The sequence below is a fragment of the Bos taurus genome, chromosome 5 (genome assembly GCF_002263795.3).
Source record: "Bos taurus isolate L1 Dominette 01449 registration number 42190680 breed Hereford chromosome 5, ARS-UCD2.0, whole genome shotgun sequence".
Taxonomy (NCBI): domain Eukaryota; kingdom Metazoa; phylum Chordata; class Mammalia; order Artiodactyla; family Bovidae; genus Bos; species Bos taurus.
The window spans coordinates 6,585,236-6,601,815 of NC_037332.1; the positions used below are offsets into that span (position 1 = coordinate 6,585,236).

At 41.4% G+C, this 16,580-nt stretch overlaps 1 non-coding gene across 1 annotated transcript; it reads left to right on the forward strand.

The window, feature by feature from the left end:
* Nucleotides 1-8,086: 8,086 nt before the first annotated feature.
* On the forward strand, nucleotides 8,087-8,196 carry LOC112446846 (U6 spliceosomal RNA). The gene has a single exon (XR_003034936.1). It is a non-coding gene; the product is annotated as a U6 spliceosomal RNA (small nuclear RNA).
* The last annotated feature ends 8,384 nt before the right edge of the window (nucleotides 8,197-16,580 follow it).

Here is a 16,580-nt window from a genome sequence, read left to right on the forward strand (position 1 = left end):
CTTGTCAATCCTAAAGGAAATCAACCCTGAATATCACTGGAAGGACTGATGTTTAAACTGGAGTTCCAATACTTTGGCCACCTGATGTGAAAAGCTGACTCATTAGAAAAGACCCTGATGCTGGGAAAGATTGAAGGCAGGAGGAGAAGGGGATGACAGAGGATGAGATGGTTGAATGGCATCATCAAGTCAATAGACATGAATTTGAGCAAGCTCAGGGAGATGACGAAGGACAGGGAAGCCTGGTGTGCTGCAGCCCATGGGGTCATAAAGAGTCGGACATGACTGAGTGACTGAACAACAAAAATGCAGTACTTCAGAGTACATAAGATGTTTTTTATGTTTTTAACACGTATTTCATTTTGGCATTTTCTTGTACCCTTTAAAGCAGGGGAACTGTTTATCCCAATTTTATGATAAGAATTAATAGGTTTATGTGACCTGTTTAAGGTCACGTGTTTGACAAAGCTAGGTTTTTAAATCAAATTCTTCTGAGTCCATTCCCCCTCACATAACACGGAAGAGCTTGCAGGTTTGGGGACATGTAGGCTTCCTCTCACTTCTAGGTCTATATACATCCTGTCTTTTCTGCACGGAAAACTTCTAACCACCTCCCTTCAATGACCAGGCTCACCATAATTTGTTCTTTTGGAGTCTGTCTGGATGCTGTTTTTCTTCTGTAAATTATTTGAAGCACTCCACGACCAGCGGTAGTCCTTGCTCTGTGTCCAGTAATCTCTTGCTTGTTCCAGTACTAGCTTTTATCACTTTGCATAGGAATCATTCTTTTGATAGTCTCTCCACATAATACTGGGCTTCCCTGGTGGCTCAGACGGTAATGAACCTACCTGCAATGCAAGAGATGCAGGTTCATTCCCTGGGTCGGGAGTATCCTCTGGAGAAGGAAATGGCAACCCACTCCAGCATTCTTATCTGGGAAATCTCATGAACAGAGACACCTAGCAGGCTACAGTCCATGGGGTTGCAAAGAGTCGGACACAACTGAGTGACTAACGCTGTGACTTTCTCTCTAATACTGTGAGTGTTTCAAAGGTGGGTGCTATCTTGTACTTGCCAAGTTTAGCCCATTATACACTGCCTGGCATGGACCAGTCCCTTAGTAAATATTTGTTGAATGAATGAACGACTGTGTGATGAGCAGTAGATTTTTCATAAAAGTGGCTGATGTTCCATAAACCTTATCCCTAGCGTCTTGATATCTCAGGTGGAGGAGGGTTGTCCTCTTGTCCCAGCCAGCAGACTGGGTAAGTGACTGTGTCTGCTTCTAGCTGGGAAGCCAGAGGTATAGCACTTTTGACTATAATACTAATTAATACTCGAGTATTAACCACCCAGAAAAGCAGTATTTCTTGGAAATAAGGTTGGGTGACTGGCTGTAGTCCTATATATATATATATATATAAAATCAGTGGCTGTGTGTGTGTAGGAAAAGCCTGATCATGGGGTCAGACTAATTTATGTTCATGTATGATATTTTCCCACTTTTTAAGTTCTCTGAGGTTCAATTTCCTGATCTGTAAAACAAGGATTAGTATGTATGTCCTGTAAGATTTCAGCCATATGGGAAAAGGGTCAGAGATAATATGCTTAGTACAGTGTCATCTAGTAGGGGCTAATCACAAGCGGTAGCTCCAGGCATAGCTCCAGTCTTATCAGTAGGGAACCCTGGCGTCAGTATTGCTTACAGAAGACAAAGAGGCTTTGCTGAGTCAGTTTCACAACACCAACTTACATGTAATAGCAGCAGCTTCAGATGGAGATTGTCTGCACTTCTGGGTTTTCCAGCCCTGGTAAGGTTGAGGCAAATGTACACGGCTCGAAAATTCCCATTTACTATGTGGGCCTGAAACTCCAATACTTTGGCCACCTGATGCAAAGAACTGACTCATTTGAAAAGACCCTGATGCTGGGAAAGATCGAAGGCGGGAGGAGAAGGGGAAGACAGAGGTTGAGATGGTTGGATGGCATCACCGACTCAGTGGACATGAGTTTGAGTAAACTCCAGGAGTTGGTGATGGACAGGGAGGCCTGGTGTGCTGTGGTTCATGGGGTTGCAAAGAGCTGTACAAGACTGAGCAACTGAATTGGACTGAACTGATGTGGGTCTTAGCTTCTTGGGAACAAGGCATGTGAACTCAGGCATGTGCTCATGTGCATGCACACACACATGCATATACACATGCACACACCAGAGGATTTTTCCATTTAATTTGCGTTCACTCAATTTGCCACTGACATTTGACAGAGCTGAAGCAACTGAGCATGAACACATGCAAGAAATGCATGATAGACTGATTACTAAGTCATAAACATTTTTCTTCAGTGCAACAGCACTGAGATAAGTGCTGGTGTTACTTCCAGCTTCTTCTCGATATTAAAATTTACCCAGAAAGTAAAGGTCAGTGGAAGAGCTCACCACTTGCAAGGAGAGTGTTGGAGGGAGGGAGTTCCTTTTCTGCTAGATAGTCATGACGCTGGGGAGGAAATCATGTCAGGCATTTTCCATGTCTGCCAGTTCCCCTAGTGTCTTGGGGGCCACAAGCTTACTTTCCTTTGCCAGCACATTTAATTTACAAGATGATTGTCTCACAAAACACAGCAGTTACATTTATGAGAACATATGCAAAGTTAAACCACTGACCCAGGAGTCAAATGAAATTTGCCATAAATGATTGAGCTTGTTCTTTGCTTTTATTAAAGCAAACAAGCCCTTTGTCCCTTAATTTTACAAATAAGTGCTATTGCAACAAATAGGAGCTTTACAGGTCCAAGAAGGACTACAAGCAACAGAAGTGTGACTTGCCCAGAGAGATCAAAGATTTCCCTCTGCTTATTGGACACAGGTTAGGGCGCTTGTCTCTCATTTTATTAACACAGGCCTGGCATCTGTGGTGGCTCCTTGGGATATTCCTTGGTAAATCAGAACCCTAGATAAATTGGACATAAGGTCTCACAATGACTTGGACTTCACCCAGGCAGGCCTCAGGTAGGACCTGCTCCATATGCTGACTTATGTTAAGCAGATAAAAAGGCTTGTTTGGCACCAACAGGAGCCTCCATGTTTCTTCATGGGCAGTGTAAATGAAGAAGGCATATGTCAGCCTAACCGCTATCATCTACAATACTGTAGGGAAGAGAGGATGGGAATAGAAAATGCACAGAATGTGTTTAATAGGCCAACCTGTCAACCAGTTGCACTTTTTGCAGAACTTCTAACACATGGAAACATTTTGAGATTTTACCATGCTGGGCATCTTTGGAGAGTTTCTGTGCTTGTTTTCATCATCGTTATTATCAATCATCAAATGAGCTAGCTGCAGGGCATTGTGGTGGGAGCTATGGAGGGTACCAAGAAAGAAGTGTGAGACATAATCCATGCTGGGGTGACATGCTAGTGGTCAGAACTGGCTGGGGAAGGCCTGCAGGGAGGCGAGAGTGAGACAGGGAGCTCACTGGCCCCTGGAACTCAGATAATTTGGGACTTTTAAACATACTTCCAAAAGTCCTTTTTTTCTGTAGGACATACAACTCTTTTGGAGGTTTTAGCCTGGTAAGTCAGAGACCCAAGCCCTTGATTATCTCTAGGGCTGGTGAATGAAAACCAAAGTGAAAAATTAGTTACAGTATAAGGCAGTATATCACATGTTTATAGTGATGCCCAAGTGCAACACCCAGTAGGAGCTTAGAGTCTTCTATTTGCTGTCGGCTTCTGAAAGTTTGGCAATAAGGAGTTCATGATCTGAGCCACAGTCAGCTCCTGGTCTTGTTTTTGTTGACTGTATACAGCTTCTCCATCTTTGGCTGCAAAGAATATAATCAATCTGATTTCGGTGTTGACCATCTGGTGATGTCCATGTGTAGAGTCTTCTCTTGTGTTGTTGGAAGAGGGTGTTTGCTATGACCAGTGCATTTTCTTGGCAAAACTCTATTAGTCTTTGCCCTGCTTCATTCCATATTCCAAGGCCAAATTTGCCTGTTACTCCAGGTTTTTCTTGACTTGCTACTTTTGTATTCCAGTCCCCTATAATGAAAAGGACATCTTTTTTGGGTGTTAGTTCTAAAAGCTCTTGTAGGTCTTCATAGAACCGTTCAACTTCAGCTTCTTCAGTGTTACTGGTTGGGGCATAGACGTGGATTACCGTGATATTGAATGGTTTGCCTTGGAAACGAACATTCTGTCGTTTTTGAGATTGCATCCAAGTACTGCATTTCGGACTCTTTTGTTGACCATGATGGCTACTCCATTTCTTCTGAGGGATTCCTGCCCAGAGTAGCAGATATAATGGTCATCTGAGTTAAATTCATCCATTCCAGTCCATTTTAGTTCTCTGATTCCAGAATGTCGACGTTCACTCTTGCCATCTCCTGTTTAACCACTTCCAATTTGCCTTGATTCATGGACCTAACATTCCAGATTCCTATGCAATATTGCTCTTTACAGCATCAGACCTTGCTTCTATCACCAGTCACATCCACAACTGGGTATTGTTTTTGCTTTGGCTCCATCCCTTCATTCTTTCTGGAGTTATTTCTCCACTGATCTCCAGTAGCATATTGGGCACCTACTGACATGGGGAGTTCCTCTTTCAGTATCCTATCGTTTTGCCTTTTCATACTGTTCATGGGGTTCTCAAGGCAAGAATACTGAAGTGGCTTGCCATTCCCTTCTCCAGTGGACCACATTGTATCAGACTTAAATTGAAGAAAGTAGGGAAAACCACTAGACCATTCAGGTATGACCTAAATCAAATCCCTTATGATTATACAGTGGAAGTGAGAAATAGATTTAAGGGCCTAGATATGAATGATAGATAGAGTGCCTGATGAACTATGGACGGAGGTTCATGACATTGTACAGGAGACAGGGATCAAGACCATCCCAATGGGAAAGAAATGCAAAAAAGCAAAATGGCTGTCTGAGGAGGCCTTACAAATAGCTGTGAAAAGAAGAGAAGCAAAAAACAAAGGATAAAGGAAAGATATAAACATCTGAATGCAGAGTTCCAAAGAATAGCAAGGAGAGATAAGAAAGCCTTCCTCAGCGATCAATGCAAAGAAACAGAGGAAAACAACAGAATGGGAAAGACTAGAGATCTCTTCAAGAATATTAGAGATACTGAGGGAACATTTCATGCAAAGTTGGGCTCAATAAAGGACAGAAATGATATGGACCTAACAGAAACAGAAGATATTAAAAAGAGGTGGCAAGAATACACAGAAGAACTGTACAAAAAACATCTTCACGCCCAAGATAATCATGATGGTGTGATCACTCACCTAGAGCCAGACATCCTGGAATGTGAAGTCAAGTGAGCCTTAGGAAGCATCACTATGAACAAAGCTAGTGGAGGTGATGGCATTCCAGTTGAGTTATTTCAAATCCTGAAAGAAGATGCTGTGAAAGTGCTGCACTCAATATGCCAGCACATTTGGAAAACTCAGCAGTGGCCACAGGACTGGAAAAGGTCAGTTTTCACTCCAATCCCAAAGAAAGGCAATGTCAAAGAATGCTCAAACTACCACACAATTGCACTCATCTCACACGCTAGTAAAGTAATGCTCAAAATTCTCCAAGCCAGGCTTCAGCAATACGTGAACTGTGAACTTCCAGATGTTCAAGCTGGTGTTAGAAATGGCAGAGGAACCAGAGATGAAATTGCCAACATCCGCTGGATCATGGAAAAAGCAAGAGAGTTCCAGAAAAACATCTATTTCTGCTTTCTTGACTATGCCAAAGCCTTTGACTGTGTGGATCACAATACAGTGTGGAAAATTCTGAAAGAGATGGGAATATCAGACCACCTGACCTGCCTCTTGAGACATCTGCATGCAGGTCAGGAAGCAACAGTTAGAACTGGACATGGAAAAACAGACTGGTTCCAAATAGGAAAAGGAGTGCGTCAAGGCTGTATATTGTCACCCTGCTTATTTAACTTCTATGCAGAGTACATCATGAGAAATGCTGGGCTGGAAGAAGCACAGGCTGGAATTAAGATTGCCGGGAGAAATATCAATAACCTCAGATATGCAGATGACACCACCCTTATGGCAGAAAGTGAAGAGGAACTCAAAAGCCTCTTGATGAAAGTGAAAGTGGAGAGTGAAAAAGTTGGCTTAAAGCTCAACATTCAGAAAACTAAGATCATGGCATCTGGTCCCATCACTTCATGAGAAATAGATGGGGAAACAGTGGAAACAGTGTCAGACTTTATTTTGGGGGGCTCCAAAATCACTGCAGATGGTGATTGCAGCCATGAAATTAAAAGACGCTTATTCCTTGGAAGAAAAGTTGTGACCAAACTAGATATCATATTGAAAAGCAGAGACATACTTTGCCAACAAAGGTCTGTCTAGTCAAGGCTATGGTTTTTCCAGTGGTCACGTATGGATGTGAGAGTTGGACTGTGAAGAAAGCTGAGTGCCGAAGAATTGATGTTTTTGAACTGTGGTGTTGGAGAAGACTCTTGAGAGTCCCTTGGACTGCAAGGAGATCCAACCAGTCCATTCTGAAGGAGATCAGCCCTGGGATTTCTTTGGAAGGAATGATGCTAAAGCTGAAATTCCAGTACTTTGGCCACCTCATGTGAAGAGTTGACTCATTGGAAAAGACTCTGATGCTGGGAGGGATTGGGGGCAGGAGGAGAAGGGGACGACGGAGGATGAGATGGCTGAATGGCATCACTGACTCGATAGACGTGAGTGTGAGTGAACTCCGGGAGTTGGTGATGGACAGGGAGGCCTGGCGTGCTGCGATTCATGGGGTCATAAAGAGTCAGACACAACTGAGCGACTGAACTGAACTGAACTGAACTCTGAAAGTTTATGTCTTTTGGTTAAGGAATGGCTTATTGCAGACCATACTTTGATCATGAGTTCTTGTCAAGTTTTCCCAGGCCTTCTTTTCGTGCATTTAATTTTCTTCAACATTTCCTACAGCTCTCACAAGAAGATGGAGCATTTAGATGCCTTTTACAGCAGGGAACTGATGTGCTCAGGTATGACGGGAATGGTTTTTCCAGCTTTTCTCACCTAGACCTAACTCTGAACTGACAGCTTCCTCATTTGTGTGTGTGTGTGTGTGTGTGTGTGTGTGTGTGTATTTAGTATTTATATTTATTTATTTAGTTGGTTGGGTCTTAGTTGCTGCACACAGGATCTTTGATCTCCATTGCAGCCTGTAGGGTCTAGATCCCCCACCAGGGACGGAAGCCACGCCCCTGCATTGGGAATGCAGAGTCTTAGTCACTGACCACCAAAAAGTCCCCCTTATTGATATTTTCATTCTTTCTCTCAGCACTTAGTATAATATTTTGTTGCACTTATGAGCTTAAACTTCTGTTTACTAGATTAGAAGCTTCTTGAGGACAGGAATCACATCTTTTCACATTTGCATACTCAATGCCTAATAGAAGGAACCACCCGCCACCCAACCACCCCGCCCCGGCATTCAATATCTATGAATGAGGATTTAGGAAGCCTTCCAAGATGATGCGAAAGGACTCATCTGAACCTCACCCTCCCTGATTATTCTTGATAAATGATTATTTCTATTATGACATGTAATTCAATATCAACATAAACTGAAGGAACAAGGAATGCAGTGACTCTAAAATCATTATTATATGATCTCAGAGTACATTGGTGGAATCACTGCTTGCACAGGAAGCTAGATTATTACTAATTAATGTGTGTCTCCAGAAAGCATTTCAATTAATGGAAGGGGAAGCAACTCTCAGGTGTGTTGGATGAGAGGCTAATGACTGCTGTTAACATTTCAACTGGAGAGTTTACATGTGGTTGAAAATCTATACTATGGATGCCTTAAGAGAATACATGTTATTTTCAGTATTTATTGACTGCCTACTGTGTGCCAAATCTTCTCTTGGCAGGCTATTTCCTGAATGAGCTCATAACTTACTCCAGGGATTTGGCTATGGAAGTAATTTAATGTGATTGGACAGAAAAATGACTCCATTCATCAAACTGATATATTTACAAATTAAAATATATGAATCAGGATTTATGCTCCTATAGTTCATTTATTATAATAAATATTAGAAATCTAGTGCTCACTTCAGCAGTACATATACTAAAATTGGAATATATATTACATTGAAGAGTAGCATGGCCTTGTACAAAGATGACATGCAAATTTGTGAGGCATTCCGTATTTTTAAAAAATCCATTAGAACTCTACATCTAGGCTACATCAAATTAATGAATATTTTAATAAAGAAAATGTCATTTAAAAAAATTCACTTTCAAGTCATTTAGCTTAAAAGATTTGTCCCAAATCTACCCATAATTTGAGAACATATGTACAGGCTGTGTTTTCTTTGGAATTTGACTGTTGTGTGAAGTGATTATCTGGTAATTGGAACAGTGCAGAATTTTCTTTACTTTGAAGTGCATGTATGTTTGGTCACATTTCTGCTGAGGTAGTACAGTGTGATCATTTTCATTGCTTTTCTTCTATTAATACTGCAGAAACTTTTTCAATAAGAGAAGCGGGTTGCAATTTCAACTTTAAAATAGGCAAAGAACTTTCCATGCAAAACAAAATTCTCTTCTATTTAGTTGACCAGAAGGAGGCTCTCTTCTACCTTCCTGTATGAAGTTAGACTAAAAACTTGTGAACTTACTTCTTCTAGGTGGTTCTAAAGTGTCCCAAGCTATCTCTGTCATTGGTGGTAGAAGGGGCAGCACCCTGAAATTTTCCCTGGAGGAACAGAATTTAAATTTGCAATCATGGATAAGAAGTGAGTGTTAAGTGTTCTTTCCTTCCAGCTCAGTCATATATTTCTCTTCTAGTTGAATAACAATTAATAAAAATGTTAGGATAAAACACTCCCCGTTAACTTGGGCTATTTCAACATTCCTTAACTTAATTTTTATGGCTTTGTTTTTCAAGACTGTCCTTAAATCTCCAATATGATTTTTAAGAGTATTTTGAAATGAATCAGTAAGGCATTTGGATTTTTAAAAAGTATAGTTATGCTTCTACCTACTTATCCCTCTTTGTATATATGTATAAGTAAGATACAGCCTATGTATCTATAAGTAAGAGACATTTCTCATGTGTATAACATAGGATAATCTCACTCATCCCAGATGCTCTAATTACATTGCTTTTATCAATAAAGAAGCCACCCAGTGGCAGGTATGTGTCCCAAGGGTATTAGACACAGCTTTGAAAAATCAATAAAACTTGTCACAGGTTGAACTGTGTCTTCCCAAAAGATAGGCTGACGTCTTAAACCCAGGGATCTGTGAATGTGACCTTTTTTGGAAATAGATTCTTACAGTTGTAGCCAAACTAAAATAAGGTCACCAGGGTGGGCTCATAATCTAATATGACTGGAGTCCATATAAGAAGAGGAAGACCCTGTGTGAAGGCACAGAGACAGAGAGATGCGCAGGAAAGAGGGCTGTGTGACAAGAGAGGGAGAGACTGGAGTGAAGCCGCCGCAGACCTGGGGGCACCAAGGATTGTGGGCCCCACCAGGAGACAGTGAGAGCGCCCCCGCCAGGAGACAGTGAGAGCGCCCCCGCCAGGAGACAGTGAGAGGCAAGGAGCAACTCTGCCTCTTCGGACCCCTTAGCAGGCTCCTTCCGACACCTTGATTTCAGAACTTTTGGCCTCTAGAACTGTAAGAGAATAATTTTCTGTTGTTTTAAGTAAAGAAAAAAAAAAAAAAAGCCACTAGTAGATTCAGAATACTGAACAGAAGGTCCAAATCCTTGAGAGTAAAGAGGGGTGTGAAGATGCATCCGTCACTGTGGGTACACAGTCTGCCGTATGATGTCATGAGATCATCTTGAACCAATGGATTTTTGAGTGGTCGTCCATCTTCATTGTCTTGGAGGGCAGTTTATGTGGTTGTTGCAGAAAACAGCATTGTTGCTCTTTTGAGAAGCCTTTCCCTTTAACGATGGAGCAGAGCTAGTTATGAAATACCCAACTGTGACTAATTTTGGAGGAGTAACGTCTCACATAAATTGTCTCCTGGAGATGCTGTTGGAGCCAGTGAACAGCAGAATGATGATGAGTTTATCTGTGCTAATTGTGCCTTTGAGGAATTTTTTTCTGGACAGAGCACAAAGTAGATCAATGATGCACTTCTCACCTCTTTGGCATGAAGATTCTGATTGTTGATAACTGTGGTAGGCAGAATAATGACCCTGAACATCTCCATGCCCAGTCTCTGGAACCTGTGAATATGCTGTTTCATGGTAAAAAAAAAGAGCTTTGCAGAGGTAATTCAGGTTATAGATATTACGATGAGGAGATGATTGTAGTGGGGCCAGTCTAATCACATGATCCCTTAAAAGCAGAGAACTTTCTCCAGCTGGAGGAAGATGTAGCAGAAGGAAAAGCCAGAAAATTCCAAGTGTGAGAAGGAGTCTATGCACTGTTGGTCATTCTAAGATGTCAGGGGTCACATGTGAGGGCTGAAAAGAAGCTTATAGAGCTAGGGCCATGCCTCATTGACAGCCTGTAGGGAAATGGGGACCTTAGTCTTACAACTCCAAGGAAGTGAACTCAGCCAACAACACAAATGAGCTTGAAACCTGATTCTTCCCTAAACCTCTGGGTAAGGAGTGCAGCCTTGCCCTCATCTTGATTTTAGCTTGGTGAACCACATAACAGGCTTATGCCCTACAGAAACTAAGATAATGAATTTGTGCTGTTGCCAAGTCACTAAGTTTGTGGCGATTTGTCACAGTATCAGTGGAAAACTAAATCAGAAAACATTTGGAAGAAAATGGTGTTTGTGTTGGATTGTGACTTTGGTAGTGGACTGTTACAATGAATCATGCCTCCATGAATTTAGTCCAGTGACTTTGGGCTTTAGCCACTGGATATTAACAAATGTAATAACAACAGAGACATGACAAATTTATTTGTTTCCTATTGACTTTTAAACAAATTACACAAATTTACTGGCTTGAAACAAAACAGACATAATTTCGTAGATCAGAAGTCTCACTGGGCCAAAAGTCAAGATCTCAGCAGGACTGCATTCCTTCTAGAGGCTCTAGGGGAGCATCTATCTCTTTGCCTTGTCCAGCTCTGAAGGTCCCTTCATTCCTTGGCTTATGGCCCCTTCCTGCCCCTTCAAAGACATCAATATAACATCAATTTTCCCTTACTCTTTCTTCCTTCTTATAGAGACTCTTGTGATTACATTAGGACCATTAGCATAAGCCAGGCCAATTCTTCCACCTCACCGTAACTTAATCACATATGCACCATCTCTTTTGCAATGTAAGATAACATATTCACAGGTTTGGAGGCTTAGAGCAAGGGTATCTTTATAGGGAGCATTATACTACCTACTCCTAAAGTGTTGCTTTGTGTGTTTATATTCTTGGAATGCTCACTCTTTGAATTCCCCCTCTTGAAATACAATTTCTGTACTGTAGGAAATCCAAGCAACCACGTAGGGAGGCCTCCACATAGAGGAATCAAGGCCTCAGGCCAACACTCCTATCTGACCTCCCAGCTGGCAGCCAACACCAGCTCCCTTCCCTGTAAGCATGGCCATTGTAGACCTTTCAACTAGCCCTGTACCCTACCCATCACCACAGAGGTGGAACTGCCTGCTCAGTGCAGAGAATCATGAAAGATAATTAATGGTAGTTGCTCTTTTAAGCTCCCAAAGTTTGAGAGTGTTGTGTTATGTGGCAATGGACAATTGAAATAATGTTGTAGTCCCTTTTATAACTACCTACTGCTGCTAAGTCACTTCAGTCGTGTCCGACTCTGTGCGACCCCATAGACGGCAGCCCAGCAGGCTTCCCTGTCCCTGGGATTCTCCAGGCAAGAACACTGGAGTGGGTTGCCATTTCCTTCTCCAATGAATGAAAGTGAACAGTGAAAGTGAAGTTGCTCAGTTGTGTCTGACTCCTAGTGACCCCATGGACTGCAGTCTACCAGGCTCCTCCATCCATGGGATTTGTCAGGCAAGAGTACTGGAGTGGGGTGCCATTGCCTTCTCCATTATAACTACCTAACTACTTGAAATAGATGAATTCTGATCTGAGGAAGATGGGTTCTTTTTCAGGCATTCAGGTGAAATAGATGACACAGGTCAAAATGCATACAGTCAAGAGTGCAGTGCCCGGCACATGGTTAAGTTTAGTCACTCAGTCGTGTCTGGCTCTGTGACCCCATGGACTGTAGGCTTCCCTGTCCATCACCAACTCCTGGAGCTTGCTCAAACTCATGTCCATTGAGTTGATGATGCCATCAAACCATCTCAACCTCTGTTGTCCTCTTCTCCTCCTGCCCTCGATCTTTCCCAGCATCAGGGTCTTTCCCAATGCGTCAGTTTTCACATCAGGTGGCCAAAGTATTGGAGCTCAGCATCAGCACATAGTAGGTGTTGTAAAATTATAATTGGCTTTTTCCAAGCAGTCTTTCTGCTGCAGACATTTCCACATGCCTCCTTATTGAAAGAGATTTCTCTCTTTTCGAGATGTATTTGATTTGGCATATAATGAAGTATAATGTATTACTTGATAATTTTGCTTGGTGGCCCATAATTTAAAGTCATAAAGTCTTAACCTGAAAAATATCTATATTTGTTTCAAAATATCATTTCTCAGAAAATACATCATAACTAAAATTTTGAATATGAAGTAGAGTCTTACAGTTCATATTGTTTAATTGTACTGTCACACAAGAATCTCTTTTCCTTAGTTTGTTCAATTGCTGTAAGTGACTTATGAAAGTAATATAATTATAACTTGTAATCATAAATGCATTCATAGATTTCATGGAGCAAGCTGAATATGAAACTGTTCATTTGGAGCCAAATTGATTACCATTTGAAAACAGTAAATGGAGTAGCTGATTAGAATACATTGAAAAGAGTCATGATTTAATTTTTTATCACTTAGAAAACTCTGATGCTATGTGTCTTAATGGCAGTTTTGAGGGGCATAAGGATTGACATGTTTTCCTGAGCTAAGTGATATGGCTGTGCTGACTCAGCGAAAAATGCACATTTCAAAAATACTTGAAGTAAGTGATACAATGCAATGTCATGTGATCAAAATCACCACCTGAGTATTAAAAATGTGAGTGAAATTTATAAGTACGGTTTATTAAGCTCATTTAAAGCAACACACTGTGAGATTTGGGCAGAAATCCAGCTTTGTGGAGGTTTTCAAGTTTTCATAGCAGTACTTGAATGGGTTAGGTTCACGTTGTGTTCAACCTGCTTTTCTTTCTCCCCACCTTGGAATCTCCACATTGAAGCTAGAGATATTTTTGAAAAACTCACAAGTCTGTCAATCCCCTGCTTAAAGCTCTTTAGTGGTTCCCTGTTGCTTCCACATAAAGCCTTTGCTCAGCATATAGGGCTCTGCTTGATCTGCTACTGCTGATCCTGCAGTCTTATCTCTTAGTGGTTTTTCTTTGCTTCTATGGCTCCAGACCTGGAGAAGAACTTATAATTTCCTAACCTCTTTTCTCTAGGCACCGCAGCCTGGCTACTTCCAGCACATCTGTAAAACCTTGTTTAAGTGTCACATCATCCAGAAAGATTTTCTTGACCCTCTTCACCAGGGAGCCTAAGAGAAATACCCTATCCACTTGAAGTACCTGTTTTACTCATTTGCTAGCACTGATCAAGCTATATCACAGTTGTTTCTTTCTTTCTTTTTTTTTTTTTTTTACAATTGTTTCTTTAATTGTCAACTTCCCTCAATTGAGCACAAGTGCCTGTTGGGAATATTGTCAGGTTCACAATGGAATCAGATGCCATGTACAGTGCCTGGCACACAGAGGGACCCAAAACAAATTCACTGAATGAAAAATGGATATATTTGTTCAAAGGGAACAGGGTATAAAACAACCACCATCAGTGCCTGGCATTTAGTAGAGACTGGGTGTATGCTCACTCAATCACCCCTCATCACGGATCAACACCACAGGGTTTGTTGTTAGGCGCCTGCCATTTCCCACTGGTTTACCATGTGTTATTTACAAAGCAGTGAGCTGTTTGACTGTATGGTAACACCTTATAGAGCAATTTTCTTGGAATAAAATAGGCTGGATCTTTGAAACTGTAGCTTCTCATTTCTAGACCTTGGCATCTTATGACTTTTAATGTGCTTCCTTTGGGGTCTGGCTGGCTCCTTTCAGTTTAGTTCTTAGTCCAAATGGTTTCTTCTTAGAGAGCCTTTCTTGACCACTTACTTCAAATTCCTCCCCTCTCTCCTGTTTCCAGCTGATTTCAGCTATTACATCAAGTGGATTTAGTGCTTTCCATACTTATCACTCAGAGAAGGCAATGGCACCCCACTCCAGTACTCTTGCCTGGAGAATCCCAGGGACGGGGGAGCCTGGTGGGCTGCCGTCTGTGGGGTCGCACAGAGTCGGACACAACTGAAGCAACTTAGCAGCAGCAGCATACTTATCACTACATAAACTTATCTTGCTTATGTATTTCTTTTGCTTATTGACTATTACCACCTTACAGAATGAAAGTCTATGAGGAGACTTACCTGGTGACGTGTCCAGTGGTTAAAACTCTATGCTTCCACTGCATGGGGTACGGACTTAGTCCCTGGTTGAGGAACTAAGATCCCACATGCTATGAGACATGGCCAAAACATAAATAAAAATAAAAATTGATGCAAAAAAATCCATGATGAACAAAGAATAATTAAAAAAAAAGTCTATAAGATCAGGGCCCAGCCTGTTGCCGCAGTGCTTTGAACACTAGCTGGCATGTGGTGGGTGAATCCATGCATGAATGAACCTTGAAAGAAAGCTTCCTCCAGCATTACCCCATGGCCAGTGTCCCTCAGAATCATCTCAGCTGCCATTATACAAACAAGGGTTCTCATCCGACAAATATTCAAATGCACATGTGAAGTGATATACTTGATACAATTTGTACATCCTATGATGACTTTCTATCAAGTCAATAGAACAGATGGCCAATAATTGTTAGTGACTTTCACTGGGGAAGAGAGGAAACAGTCAGATGATCTTGTGTAATCTATTAATTTTGGAAAGTACTGTGGCAAAATAATAGAGTTTCTTTTATTTAAACAACATGAGTAGGGGCTTCCCTGGTGGTCCAGTGGTTGGCATTCTGTGCTTACAATGCAGAGGGCATGAGTTCTATCTCTGGTGGCAGAAATAAGATCCCACATGCTATGCAGTGCAGCCAAGAAAACATAAAAACATGAGTAATATGAAAGCTATAATAAATTTTCTAATAAAAATATGCTAATAAAATTAGCTTTGGGGGGAATACCTAGTCATCTTTTCTTTGATTTTCTTGAGTGGCTTGTGCCCTAAACCCTGAAAGGAGGGCAGTACTGAAGGGGAAAACCTCTCTCTATGGCTGATTTCTTTCTAATTGACATATTGGTTGGTGAGATAGGATTAGAAAGCCATTCACTGGCTTGTAGTAATCGGTGGGTGAAGTCACCATGCACCCCGGTCTCTGGTGTGTCACAGAGGGTATTATAGTCCATTTTGCTCCACACAGGTGTTTGGCTAAGATAGCTCTGTAGCTTCAGCCTTTCCCAAGATAGACCCCAAGGTCGAAATATGGGGAAAGAGTGGGACAAGTATTAGGGAACTTTACTAGTACTATAATGTAGCCAGTGCTCAGTTCAGTTCAGTTCAGTCTCTCAGTGGTGTCTGACTCTTTGCGACCCCATGAATCGCAGCACGCCAGGCCTCCCTGTCCATCACCAACTCCTGGAGTTCACTCAGACTCATGTGCATCAAGTCAGTGATGCCATCCAGCCATCTCATCCTCTGTCGTCCCTTCTCCTCCTGCCCCCAATCCCTCCCAGCATCAGAGTCTTTTCCAATGAGTCAACTCTTCGCATGAGGTGGCCAAAGTACTGGAGTTTCAGCTTTAGCATCATTCCTTCCAAAGAAATCCCAGGGCTGAGTGCTAGAGAGTGCTAAATCCATTCAGCAATTTTTTTGACCCCCATCTAGTCTCCTTTATTTGTTCTTCAAGTTTATCAGAACCCATAGGGGAAAAGATGAGAGAGTAGGTTTTCTAGACCCTCCAACACCAATAAGTTCATTTCCTTCATGAATGGGAACGTTTCTTTGGTTTCTTAGCAGAAGAAAACTTTAGGGAATATGAGAATTACATGTTACTGACTTCAGAAAGTATTGGAATGTAATTTCTCTAAGTAAATGAAATGTGTGTAATTTAGAAATGACTTTTTATTTAGAACCTGAAGTTGTGACCTTTAAATGATACCTATATTCTATAGTATTCATACCATGTAAAATCTGGAGCTAGGCTCAGTGAAAGGCTGTATTTGACAAAAGTCAGCAAAGCGTTCATGAGCAAACATTTCTGGCTGTCAACTATTAAGTAGTATACTGTTTCTCTTTATTTTCACTAATTCTGTACACTTCTGCAATGTGATGGTGGAAAGTGCTTACAATAATTGTTGGGCTTCTGTATTTGTTTTAGGAAATCTACACCTCAAAAACATCAAAGTGCTGTTTCATAGGTAGTGTTTCCATAAGTCTAGAAATTTAATACATATCACTATCATCA